We start from the raw sequence: 13610 nt of genomic DNA on the forward strand, positions 1-13610 counted from the left end.
TCTTCCTTTCCTGGGGCGGTCCTCATGTGAGCCAGTTTCTTTGTAGCGCTTGATGGTTTTTGCAACTGCACTTGGGGACACTTTCAAAGTTTTCCCAAGTTTTCACACTGACTGACCTTCATTTCTTAAAGTAATGATGGCCACTCGTTTTTCTTTACTTAGAATTTGTATTATGGCAAGAAAAAAGCAGCTAACAGTCTATTCAGTAGGACTATCAGCTGTGTATCCACCAGACTTCTGCACAACACAACTGATGGTCCCAACCCCATTTATAAGACAAGAAATCCCACTTATTAAACCTGACAGGGCACACCTGTGAAGTGAAAACCATTTCCGGTGACTACCTCTTGAAGCTCATCAAGAGAATGCCAAGAGTGTGCAAAGCAGTCATCAAAGCAAAAGGTGGCTACTTTGAAGAACCTAGAATATAAGACATATTTTCAGTTGTTTCACACTTTTTTGTTAAGTATATAATTCCAAATGTGTTAATTCATAGTTTTGATGCCTTTAGTGTGAATGTACAATTTTCATAGTAATGAAAATACAGAAAAATCTTTAAATGAGAAGGTGTGTCCAAACTTTTGGTCTGTACTGTATATCTGACATTCATGTCCACTCCTGAGTTCTCATGTGTGGAGTCAGAACTGAATACCGACGGCCTTGTTGATGCTGGTACTCAACAGCTGCCCTCTTCTGCTCACAAATCCTTCCCAACATCTGCAGTGTAGAGTTCCAACGTGTGGGGACATCACACAACAGTCCGTGAGCCGGAAGCTGCAAACGCTGCTGAAACACGGCAAGGGTGGCGGAAGCTGTAGGTGACTTTCTAAAATGGGCACACAGGCGGCGTACTTTAACAAGCGGATCCAGCAGCTCCAGGGAGGATTTGAGAAACTGCTGAACCACGAGGTTAAGCACATGGGCCAGGCATGGTACGTGTGTGAGCTTGCCTCGCCTCAGAGCCACCACCAGGTTCCAGCAATTGTCACACACGACTATGCCTGGCTGTAGGTTCAGCGGTGTGAGCCACAGATCTGCTTTCTCTTTCAGAGCTGTCCACAACTCTTCATCATTGTGCGGTTTGTCACCTAAGCATATTAGCTTCAGCACAGCCTGTTGCCGCTTGGCCGAGGCAGTGCTGGAGTGCTTCTAGCTTGTGACTGATGTGGTCATTTCAGAGATGGAGGCTGCAGAGGAGGATGGAGGCTGAAGAGGCTGCGGAGGATGAGGTGCAGGAGCTGTAGACTGTTGGGGCAACTCTGATTGACCTAAGGCTCACAATCCTTGGCACGAAACACGTCCTCACGATGCCAAGGATTGTGAGCCTTAGGTCCCGGCTTCCACTATGTTAACCCATTGTGCCATCAATGAGATGTACCGTCCCTGCCCACAAGCACTTGTCCACATGTCCGTGGTTAATTGGACTTTCTCGGTAACAGCGTTGTTGAGGACACGGCTTGTGTAATGCGGGAACGCCACACCGGGAGAAATAGTGGCGGCTGGAGACAGAGTACCGAGAGACGGCCGCTGCCATCAGATTGCGGAATGCTTCCGTCTCTACGAGCCTAAAAGGCAACATTTCGAGCACAAGCAGTCGTGAAATGTGGGAATTTAGTAGTGTGGCCTGTGGGGCGTTGGCTGCGAATTTGTGCTTGCGTTCCAAGGACTGGTGTATAGACAACTGAACGCTGCGCTGGGACAAGGACGTGGACGTGCTTCCTGATGCTGCTACTTGAGAGTGTGCAACAACAGGTGCAGGGCAGGAGGCATCTTCATATGTAACATGGACAGGGGATTGGCTTGCATGCACAACAGCGGAAGAAGCAGTGGTGCCACCGCTGACACTGTTCCTGGACCCTGGGGTTCGGCCCACAAAGTCGGGTGCTTTACTGCCATGTGCCTGATCAAGCTGGTGGTGGTCAGGCTGGTAGTTTTGCCACCCCTCATGATGCTGGCCTGGCAGGTGGTGCAAATGGCCTTTTTGGGGCTATCGGCAGAGTCTTTAAAAAACAACCAGACTCGGAAAGACCTAACAGTTGTACTGGCAACTTCCTTCGTGTTGGTATTATGGGGAACGGTTGCCTGCCTTCTGTCTACGGCCACCACACTGCTTCTTGCTGCCTGTTGGGGTGCTTTGCCTCCCACCCCCTGTGTGCTGCTGTCCTCGCTCTGCATGTCCTTGACTTGACAATAGGTAATTTCTAGTTGTTTTTTCTTGGAGACCTTTGTTTCCTGTTTAGGAGTATTAATTATATGATCATGTGGTATATACATACTTTCTTCCTGGCACTGTAATTAATTAATTGGATTTTGGATCTTCGTCTCTTTTCTTTTAGTATCCTAGCACTTTTTGCACTTTTACCATTTTTGTATATATGCATACACATATACAATTGATGTATGTATATATGCATATATTTACTGTATACAGGTTTTTCATGTAGAATTTTGCTTTCTCATTAGAGAATGTGATATGTATATATTTTTTTTATCCTTTTTCATTCTTATTTCCACCTTGGCACTATAGTCACTTTATCCCTTTCCTCTAATTTACTTATTAATTTATATCTATTTTTTTAGATGGTATTATATACGTTACCTTTCAGATGGTATTATATACCTCTTCTAACATATGTAGTTATTGATTAATATATGGTCACAGCGCCCTAATAGGAGATACTGTAATTTGTCTCATCAGAAGCACTTTAGCACTTATTTGATATTTCTATATGTGCACTATTCCCCATTGATCCCCATTGACTCCTTTTCACATATGCACCTTTTTGCACTTAGCATTTTCTTCCCTTAAATGTATTAATTTTAATAACATTCAATGAATTTGATATTCAGATATTGCACATATTTATGGGGCTTTTTTTATTATTGATTGCTTGATAGTTTTCGAAGTAATCTATTGTACCTTTAGTATGTAGATCCCCTATGTTTTTAATTAAATCCTATACCTATTACACTCTCATTGTATTTATTGTATTTATATTGCCTGTTCCATATATCAGAGTGTGACCTGTTATATATCTATATGTGTCATACTTTCATCTTTATACTATTGACAGACTGTACGGGGATTATAATCCCACTAATGCATGTGTCCTCTCCCTTCTGGGAGGTTGTTTCCCTTCTTTTTAAATGTTGTTTTTATAATTTTGATTAAATAAAAATTATATTTTTATCATGAAGCTGGAATCTCTTGTTTCTAGACAGCTATATACTGTGCTGATTTAGACGTTAGTTGTTAAATGTGTTTTTTAGTTGTCTGGGAAATAAATAATTGGCATCAACTGTCTCATTGCCATTTCTAGACACAAAAATATTTTTTTAGGAGCGCTGTGTGTTTTCTAGTAGTGCTGCAAATAAATAAATCTACTCTTCCGCCATCTCTTTGCAAGTAGTGTGCAGAAAAACAACTTCCAAAAATGATGAGAGCATCCAATAGAGGACGTGGCCATGGCCATGGTGGTGCTGTTGTAGCTGCTGATGGTGGTGGTGATGTAGCTGATGCAGGCAGAAGACGTCGTCGTTCTGTACCTCCCATGTGCCCAAATACAACACCTTCCTCTGGTGTTCGCAGGCGACAGGACACTATGCCTCCCTTCAGCCCGAATAACGCTGCACAAATGGTGAGGCCACAAGACGTTGAAAAGGTGTTAGATTGGATGGCTGAGAGTGCCTCCAGTTCCTTCGCATTATCTTCCACCTGGTCTAATGCAGAAAGTAGAAAAAGACAAATAAAAATACCAGCTCACCCTCTGTTGCTTGTATTCAGCCCGGAGTCCGTGATCAGCGCTACTGCAGGCGCTCTGATAATTGCTAAGAAGGAAGAGTTGATCCAGCGCCCAGGAAGCCAAGGATAATTAAAAACATGTGAATACTTTATTTCTTTCATGGTTAAAATCCAAGAGATGAGGTCAACAAAATGACGGAGATATACTCCACAGTAAAGGGGAACATAGTGAAGCTATTAATATTTGTAACTACCAGACGCGTTTCGAATGTAAAAACATTCAGCTTGTTGTTGTCTTGGCTTATCTTCTTTTAACACTCTCTCAGCTCTCCTGAGGTTCACCTTCTCATGGCCTACAGGATTAAGCCCAATTTGTTTGCCCTTCTCCTTCTCCAAGGAGGCCTCGTTCACTGATTGGTACTTTGCCAGGCGACCTTTGAGCTCGACAACTTCTTCCTTTAGCTCAGCTACTCGCCTCTCTGCAACCCATCTCTGAAGCTCTTCCGGCTTCAACTTCTCCTTTAACAGTAGAGTTCTCTCAGACCTCTCTGTCTCCAATGCGCCCACTCGGCTCTCAACAGCCAGTCTCTCAAGCTTCTCTTGCTTCAAATGGGCTTGTAGCGACTCCTTGAGCTCCTTGATCTCGGCTCTTACATCCACCGAATCACCCGAGCTCGTATTATTCGAGGAGGTATTTGTTTCATACCTCCCATCTCCAGTGGTCAACTCCTGACCCTGGTCTGTGGCTTCTCCGATAGACTCCTCCATCTTTTTCCGCTCCACTTCCATCCTGCAGATTCTATCCTTAAGGCACGTCTCTGCCCTCTGGAGATCATCACAGAACGCCTGTGACGCGCCCAAGGGATGGGGACTCGGCGCCCGGGCCTTGCTGTTTGGTTTTGGGGGATGCCGCGGTGGCCGGCTCCCGGGGCCGTACCCTGGGGTCACCCTTAAAAGCAGGGAATAATGGGGGAAAAGGTGTATGGGAAAGGGGAAAGTTCGTGACGCCACCCGTGGTGTCTGGTAAGACTCACCAGCGCTGCTACAGTCCTCTGAGGCCGGTGATCAGGCAGCTTAGTTGGTGCGGCTCTCCACAGGTGGAGCAGGGCCTCAGGGCAGCGTAGGAGAAGGGATGCAGGACAGAGGGGACCCAGCCGGGTCAAAGGAAGAATAGGCACACTCAACAGTTCACTTCGGTACCTTTACTGGTGGTGTTTCAGGCACGATCCAGGGCACTGTAGGGTGAAGGGTGCATTTCAGGACTCTCCCCAGTGAGCGGGTGTGGGGCCTCCTGTTTCTTGCCTTTTCCTGATAAGTTTATGACCTGCCTGGAGCTAGGCCTAACTTGGTCTCTGTCTTGCACCGGCTGACCTGGTAGTAGGGCCTTCTGATGGATTTCACACTCCCTGGTCTCTTGGGCCTCAGTGACTCCTGACCCTGGTAGATCAGTCAGCTTTTGGTGTTCCTGGGACATGTAGTTCGCCAGGGGTTCCGGTAGTTTCTGCTGGTCGTAGAGATCCCTGCAGACGCGGACCCGGTGTCCGGTATATGGTCTTGGGGTGAGCTGACTAAGCTCCTCTGCCCCCTATGTAGCTTGCTTACTCCACTTGCCTTCGGCCACGCTCGGGGCCCTCACTAAGCTTCACACTGGCAGTAGGCCTCGCTACTTTTCACCGCTCTTATGGCGTCGGCATGCCTTAGGCTCACTAACCTGAGCTCCTTGAGTCTGGGCTGGACTGCCAACCTCTCTAGCTGCAGCAGGCTAACTTTCTCACAGACTTCACTCTCTGTGGACTCCAGACTGTAGATTCCAGACTGACTGACTGCCTAGCTCCACCTTCCCTATTTATATCCCTAACAGGCTCCCTCTGCTGGTCTGAGGTGGAAGGTGGAGGTGTGTGAATGCTATGAGGGCCTCTTGTGGAGGAATCCATCCATGCACCAGTCTAGGATCTGTGGCACCAATGCACAGCAGGGTGCCACATTCCCCCCTAGCAAAGCTCAGTACTCCAGGACTGAAGTACTTTTTATAACAACAATAACAATAACTCTTCCCTTTATGGGAGGCACTTTGCTTAAACATTACATATAAAACATTGTAAATAATAAATAGGTATATACAATTCAATAAGCAACCTCAGATTTCAAGTCTCTTCCGGTGAGGTCCCCTACAGGATGTCCATCTCACAGGGTAGAGTACTTGGTAGCTTGAGGGACCTGTCCAAAGCAAACCCTCCACGTAGGCCCTGGGGTGGCTGCAGGGCATGGCGATCCTGAGTTGGACCTCCGCTTGTGCCACACCAGACAGGTTTCTCTTCTGAGGTCACCTAAAGGGGCACTCCAGGGAGTGCAATTATTTACAAGAAGCAGTTTCTGGGCTGCACATAGTCCTCAGCCACAAAGTTCTGTATGTACCCTAACGGGTAGTTAGAGGCAAAGAAGAAAAGTGTCCATTTCACTTAGATTGTCCATTATAAGGCAAAACACAAGTTAATAAATACATATACATGAAAATACACAAGAAAATACCCCAGGGGCAACTATCTACACTGTCAGAGTTTCCTTCTTTACTCTCTGTATCTGGCAGGGGTCTGACCTCGTGTGCTACGTGTCGACCTACGTGGTACTGGGATGCGTGAGGCACTAGTATTTGCACTACCTCCCATTCTGTCAGTTTTGAGGAACTGCAGGGTTGCCTTAACCTCTCTGCAGGACTGGCAAGTATACCATTAGCTGGGCCTTCATGCTCTGCTCCAACCGGGGATCCTTCTTCTGGGGATTCTTCATGAGCAGGCTCTTCTGAAGCACTTACAGGCTCTACTTGCTGTGGAGGGTCTTCTGGCTGTTAAAAGAAGTGGATCACAGGTATTATTACTGCTCCTCCTAGTTGAGGCCAATCTGCCGGGAAATCTCCTAAGTCAGTATGGAGTACTGCTTCTTTAGGCTCCTCCGGTACGGTGAGAGGAACTTCTTCTTGGGGCTTTAGCAGGTCTGGACATAACTTCAGATGGTCTCTAGATACCGTTGCAGTCGTTATTCCTCCGTCTTTGCTAATCAAACAGGTCTTCTTGTTATCAAATCTTGAATTTAACACAGTGTAGGGTTCTCTCTCCCACTGGTCATCAAGTTTGTGGTTTCTCCTTTTCCTCTTTAACACCACTTCTCCTGGTGTGAAGGGTTCTGCGGGCGCACTTTTATTGTAGTGGGCTTCCTGCTTGTCCCTTACCCGAGTGAGACTGTCTTAGACACAGGCCTGTACTCTTCTGTACTGCTCCTGTCTGGTCGTGTCCCAGTCCTCAGTGGACAAATCTTCTTCTGGTTCTACTACACCAAGCTCCAGGTCCATGGGCAACTTCCCGGGTCTGGCTCGCATGAGATATGCTGGAGTACAATTGGTGGAACTCACAGGTATGTGGTTGTACAGATCTACCAGATCAGGTAGTAGGTCTGGCCACTGATTTCTCTCCTCTAGTGGTAAGGTCTTCAGCAGGTCGATGACGATGTTATTCATCTTTTCACAGAGACTGTTGGTTTGGGGGTGGTACGGTGTAGTCCAGATCTTTTTACACCCGTACAGATGGCAGAACTCCTTGAACAGTTCGGTTTCAAAGGCTGGGCCTTGATCTGTCAGCACCTGCTCCGGGTATCCATGGGGCCTGCAGAAGTACGCCTGAAACGTCTTCGCCGCAGTTTCTGCCGTCAGGTCCTTGACGGGGCAACCACCAGGAACCGGGAGTAGTGATCCACCATGGTCAGGGCATAGGAATATCCTGACCTGCTGGGTGACAGCTTGACATGATCCAGGGCCACGATCTCCAAAGGTCGCGTTGTCTTGATGGGTTGCAGGGGTGCCTTCTGGCTGCTGTAGTCTTTTCTTCTGAGGCTACAGCGTCCACAATTCCGGCACCACCTCTCAATGGAACTGCGCATTCCTAACCAATAAAACCGACACTTCAGCAGGGTTTCTAGCTTCTTCCAGCCAAAGTGCCCCACCTGATCGTGGTAGGCTTCCAACACCATCTGGATGTCTGTCTTGGGTACCACTATCTGCCATACCATCTCATGGGTTTTGGGGTTGACGTACCTCCGGCACAGCTTCTCTCTATAGATGAACAGCCGGCTCTTCTCATTCCACAGCTGCTTGGCTTGGAGAGACGCTTCCTTCTCCAGTGAGGAACCTTCCTGGGTTATCAGTTCTTTGATACGGCTGACAACCGGGTCGCTGTCCTGGGTCTCCTTCCAGCTGTGGTTAACGTCTTGCCGCGAGGCCTCCTGGAGGCTCGTTGCTCATGGACCATCCCGTTCCGATGAAAGGCAGGTAGTTCAATTTCCTTCTCTTGGCCATTCTGCTTCTGACTCAGTACAGCTCCTAATCCTTTGTTGCTGGCATCAGTGTACAGCAGAAACGGTTGGTTGTAATCAGGGTAGGCTAGGATCTCTTCGCCGGTCAGGATCTCCTTCATCACATTAAATGATTCAGCCTGCTCCTTACCCCACTGGAACGGGGGATTTCTGCCTCTGGGGGACTGTCCTACCAGGAGGTCTTGCAGAGGCACCGCTTTCTTAGTATAGTCCTTCACAAACCTCCGGTAATACCCGACTAGTCCCAATTACTGATGTACCTCCTTGAGGCTCTTCGGCTCCGGCCATTTCTGGATGGCAGTGACCTTCTCTGGGTCTGGTGCTACTCCCTCTGGACTAACGATGTGCCCCAGGTACTGTACCTTTCGCTTGAGCAGGTGGCACTTTGAGGGCTTCAGCTTCATTCCATACCGGGACAGCGACTCAAATACCTCCGCCAGGTACTTCAAGTGGTCCTCATACATTTTGGAGTACACTATCACGTCGTCCAGGTATAGTAGTACAGTTTCGAAGTTGCGGTGTCCCAGGCAGCACTCCATCAATCTCTGGAACGTTCCGGGGGCGTTGCAGAGTCCAAACGGCATACTATTGAACTCGCAGAGTCCCATCGGGGTGGTGAAGGCCGTCTTCTCCCGATCCTCCTCAGCAACAGCTACTTGCCAGTACCCACTAGTGAGGTCAAGGGTGGAGAAGTAATTTGCAGACTTTAAGGCAGCCAGGGATTCCTCTATACGTGGTAAAGGGTATGCATCTTTATGTGTAATGCGATTTACTTGTCTGTAATCTACACACATTCTCATGCTTCCGTCCTTTTTCCTGACTATAACTAGGGGAGCTGCCCAGGGACTACAACTATCCCTTACTACCCCTGCCTTCTTCATGCCGTGCAACATCTCCTTCGCCTTCTGGTAGTGTGCTGGTGGTATAGGCCTGTAACGTTCTTTGATGGGTGGATGGTCACCTGTGGGGATATGGTGTTGAACCCCCTTAATCCTCCCAAAGTCAAGTGGGTGCTTACTGAATACCTGCTCGTATTCCTGAACCACCCGGTGTACACCCTGCTTCTGATGGGCAGGAGTGGTGTCTGTCCCAACATGGAGCTGTTGCCACCAATCCTCCACCTGGGTTGCCGGGTCATTATCCTCTACTTCGTCTGGTGAGGTTAAGGACTCCGCCGTGTATGGAGTTGTTATTTACTGTGTACAGTTTGGCAACAGTGGCGTAGCGTGGTAATCTAACCTCGTCCTCCCCATAGTTTAGGAGGCATACGGGCACCCTCCCATTGCATACATCCACTACCCCTCTGGCAGTTAAGTCGCTGGTCCTCCCAGGGGGTGGCGTTGTCCTCCTCTTCCTTCTCATCCAGGGTACATCCTCAGGGCTGTCGGCTAGCAGGATCCTTCCTTCCTCCTCGGGCTCCGTCTGCAGCTGCAGGGCACTCAGTACAGTGGCCAGGGCTTTGCTCAACTGACTCACTTCAGAGCGCAGGCTGTCCAGCTCACTAGGGGACGTTGCTGGAACCTTGGCTTCAGCAGCCACCAGGGAAAAGGTGGACGCTGCAGGCACTGGGGTTGCCCCACCCTGGTAACATTGGATAGCAGTTGTTTCCAGGGGCTCCTTTTATAGCCATGTCCTTAAGGGTGTCAAAGGTGGCATCTGGATGATCCAGGGACCACCAACGCACAGTCCTGCTCTCCTCTTGAGACCTCAGTCTCCAGATAAACTGTTCCTTAAGCATTTTATTTTCACTATCAATGCTGGTTGGACTAACCTGTTTCAGAGCTCGCAGGGCCCCTTGTAAACGCCAGGCATAGTCCCGAACACTGTCCTCCGGTTGCTGAGAGCAGTTGTAGAACCTCATCCGGAGGTCTGTCTCAGTACGATTCTCAAATACAATCTGTAACTTTTTAAAGATTGCGGACACTGACTCCTGGTCTGCGGCCGACCAGGTTTCTACTTCTCGCTCCGCAGCACCAGTCAATTGTCCCAACACAACAGCGGCTCTTTGCTTGCCTGTCATAGACTACATGTCCAGTATACCGCATATTTTCCTTTTGAATCCAGACAGGGTATCTGGTTTGCCGCTGTACTGGGGGAGCCACTTCGCTCCAGGGATGTACGGTAGGGCCATGGGTATGACAGGGGTTACAAGCCCTGCTGGTGGAGCGGCTGCTCCGGCCTGCTCGGCGCCGAGCGCGGGTTGAACATCAGGGCGGTTAAACGGCACTCTGGCGTTGTGCTGCTCTTCGGACATTCTGGCGCCCCCCTAGCGAACCGTGGCCTACCTTCTTTTCTTTTCTTCCGGTAGGCCGCAGCTCCACAGGTGAGGGTCTTCTTCAGGACCTTGCGTCGCTTGCGTCCTATGTCAGAGCGTTCACCGGCACTCCTTCCAGGACCTGGCGCTTCCTGGTTTGACGTCGAGGCGTGGGGCGTGTCCGGGGCTTCGCGCGCTTCAGCAGGTACGCCTCTCAGTTTCCCGCGGTTACGCCCTTCTTCCCGCTCGGCGGCACAACAATGGCGGCAATCTTCACCACAGTAAAATACACAGTTCTGATTAAAGGCGCACAGTACCCGGTGGCAACGGGCACAACACTCCGTCGTTGCAGTGGGCACGTAATCCTGTTCGTGACGCCAGGAAGAGATGACGCGCCCAAGGGATGGGGACTCGGCGCCCGGGCCTTGCTGTTTGGTTTTGGGGGATGCCGCGGTGGCCGGCTCCCGGGGCCGTACCCTGGGGTCACCCTTAAAAGCAGGGATTAATGGGGGAAAAGGTGTATGGGAAAGGGGAAAGTTCGTGACGCCACCCGTGGTGTCTGGTGAGACTCACCAGCGCTGCTACAGTCCTCTGAGGCCGGTGATAAGGCAGCTTAGTTGGTGCGGCTCTCCACAGGTGGAGCAGGGCCTCAGGGAAGCGTAGGAGAAGGGATGCAGGACAGAGGGGACCCAGCCGGGTCAAAGGAAGAATAGGCACACTCATCAGTTCACTTCGGTACCTTTACTGGTGGTGTTTCAGGCACGATCCAGGGCACTGTAGGGTGAAGGGTGCATTTCAGGACTCTCCCCAGTGAGCGGGTGTGGGGCCTCCTGTTTCTTGCCTTTTCCTGATAAGTTTATGACCTGCCTGGAGCTAGGCCTAACTTGGTCTCTGTCTTGCACCGGCTGACCTGGTGGTATGGCCTTCTGATGGATTTCACACTCCCTGGTCTCTTGGGCCTCAGTGACTCCTGACCCTGGTATATCAGTCAGCTTTTGGTGTTCCTGGGACATGTAGTTCGCCAGGGGTTCCTGTAGTTTCTGCTGGTCGTAGAGATCCCTGCAGACGCGGACCCGGTGTCCGGTATATGGTCTTGGGGTGAGCTGACTAAGCTCCTCTGCCCCCTATGTAGCTCGCTTACTCCACTTGCCTTCGGCCAAGCTCGGGGCCCTCACTAGGCTTCACACTGGCAGTAGGCCTCGCTACTCTTCACCGCTCTTAGGCTCACTAACCTGAGCTCCTTGAGTCTGGGCTGGACTGCCAACCTCTCTGGCTGCAGCAGGCTAACTTTATCACAGACTTCACTCTCTGTGGACTCGAGACTGTAGATTCCAGACTGACTGACTGCCTAGCTCCACCGTCCCTATTTATATCCCTAACGGGCTCCCTCTGCTGGTCTGAGGTGGAAGGTGGAGGTGTGTGAATGCTATGAGGGCCTCTTGTGGAGGAATCCGTCCATGCACCCGTCTAGGATCTGTGGCACCAATGCACAGCAGGGCGCCACATCTGCAGCTTTTTCACCTGAGCTTCCAGTCCCTGGATTCTTCTGCGGAGATCATCATTCTCATCACGAGTGTCCTGTAAAGTGGTCTCAATCACTTGGCGCATGTGCTCTGCATCCGCCTTATCATCCTCTAGTTTTTCCTTAACCTTGAGGAGATCCTCATAGTCTCTCTTAATTTGTTGCAGTTCCTTACTGAGTTCACCACACTTCTTCTTGGATTCACACAGCTCCTGGTTGAACTGTTCGCGCAGTCGTTCTAGGTTTTGATCACGTCCAGAAACTTCATCCTGCAGCGCCTCTTTTAGGGCAGACAGCTCCCTATTCCTCTGGTGTAGACCCTCATCCAGCTTTGGCTTAACCTGCCTCAGCTCTAACCGTACCAGGGAGAAGCGATCTTTCACCTCGCACAACTCATCTTCACACTCCGCTTTGTCAAGCTCCAATTGAGAAACCTCATCTTTATTCCTCTGGAACATTTCTTTCCATTTGTTGATTTCCTTGCTGCTTTCTTCCAGTTCTCGCTGCAAGTTCCTTACAACCTGGTTTATTTTCTGCCGCTCAGACTCCAGGCTCAGCTAGTCTGAGGACCCGTTCTCCAGGTTTTTCCATACTTGCTGCACATCACTCTGATACTGCTGCCTGATAGGCTCCAGCTCTTGGTCATGACTGGCCACCTCCTCTTTCAGGGCTGTCGGTTCCTGATCCTTCTGTCTCAGCAGATCATCCTGCTTGTAACTAATCTGCACAACTGCACCCAACTCTTCATTGTTGTCTGATACTTTACCGGAGGTTGCTACTGGCAATGTCACCTCCTCTTCTGCTTCTAAAGGAGGATCCACACTCGGAATAAAGGCACACAACATTGCATTTTCTTTATTTGCCCTTTCAGCAACGGCTACAGGAGCAACTTTTTTGTGGCCCTTGTGCCGTCGACGATGAGAGGGGGACTTTCTCACCTCGTCTAGCTCCTCCTGACTGAACTCTCTTTCTACTTTCGTAGTGTCACCGTCAGCTACGGGGTCTGTGTCACTCCCCATGGTGTTGTGGACTAATAAGTCACCTCCCACTTTGACGTCAACCCCTTCTACTGGAGCTACCTCGTTATCAACGGTCAAATTGTCATTTTTAGGCGGTACCAACCCACAACCAGTAACCAATTTTGGTTTTCTATACTCCACGCTCTTTTGAAACTCCGCCCCTTTTTGAGACTCTGCCCCCTTTTGGACACCCACACCTGTAAGGGGATTTTTACAAAAAAAAATCAGCAATAGTCTTAGGACCCAGTTCACAACATCTCTTACCACCTCCCTGGGCACTCTGGGATAGTACCGGCACCATAGGAGATCTCCAGGAATGGTCCGCTGCCGCCTTTCTGTAAAGGGCCAACAGCTCCTGCCCTTCCTGCACCATGACCTGTTGTCGTTTCTCAAATGCCTGCTGCTGCGATTTTAACAGGCACTTTAATCGCTCAATAGCTTCAGTCTCATTTGCTGCTCCCTTCACAGCCATCTTTATCTGCTCCTGAATTTCTTCAGGACACTCCATTTTGCTGCAGACTGTTTGCAGCCGGTCATCTAACCCCTTCTCCATTCCATCTGGAGATACTACTCCAGTCATGGCCATCGCGGTACACTGTTCACACTAGACACTTCACACCGCTCTCCCTGGAAAAATTTCATGGCCCCACCAAGCCACAGCAAACCAGGTTTGAGTGCGACGCCAATTTTCGTAACCCCGCCGAGTTACAG

This window comes from Phyllobates terribilis, unplaced genomic scaffold (genome assembly GCF_046119375.1).
Source record: "Phyllobates terribilis strain yellow unplaced genomic scaffold, ASM4611937v1 Scaffold_1__5_contigs__length_1240528914, whole genome shotgun sequence".
Classification (NCBI taxonomy): Eukaryota; Metazoa; Chordata; class Amphibia; order Anura; family Dendrobatidae; genus Phyllobates; species Phyllobates terribilis.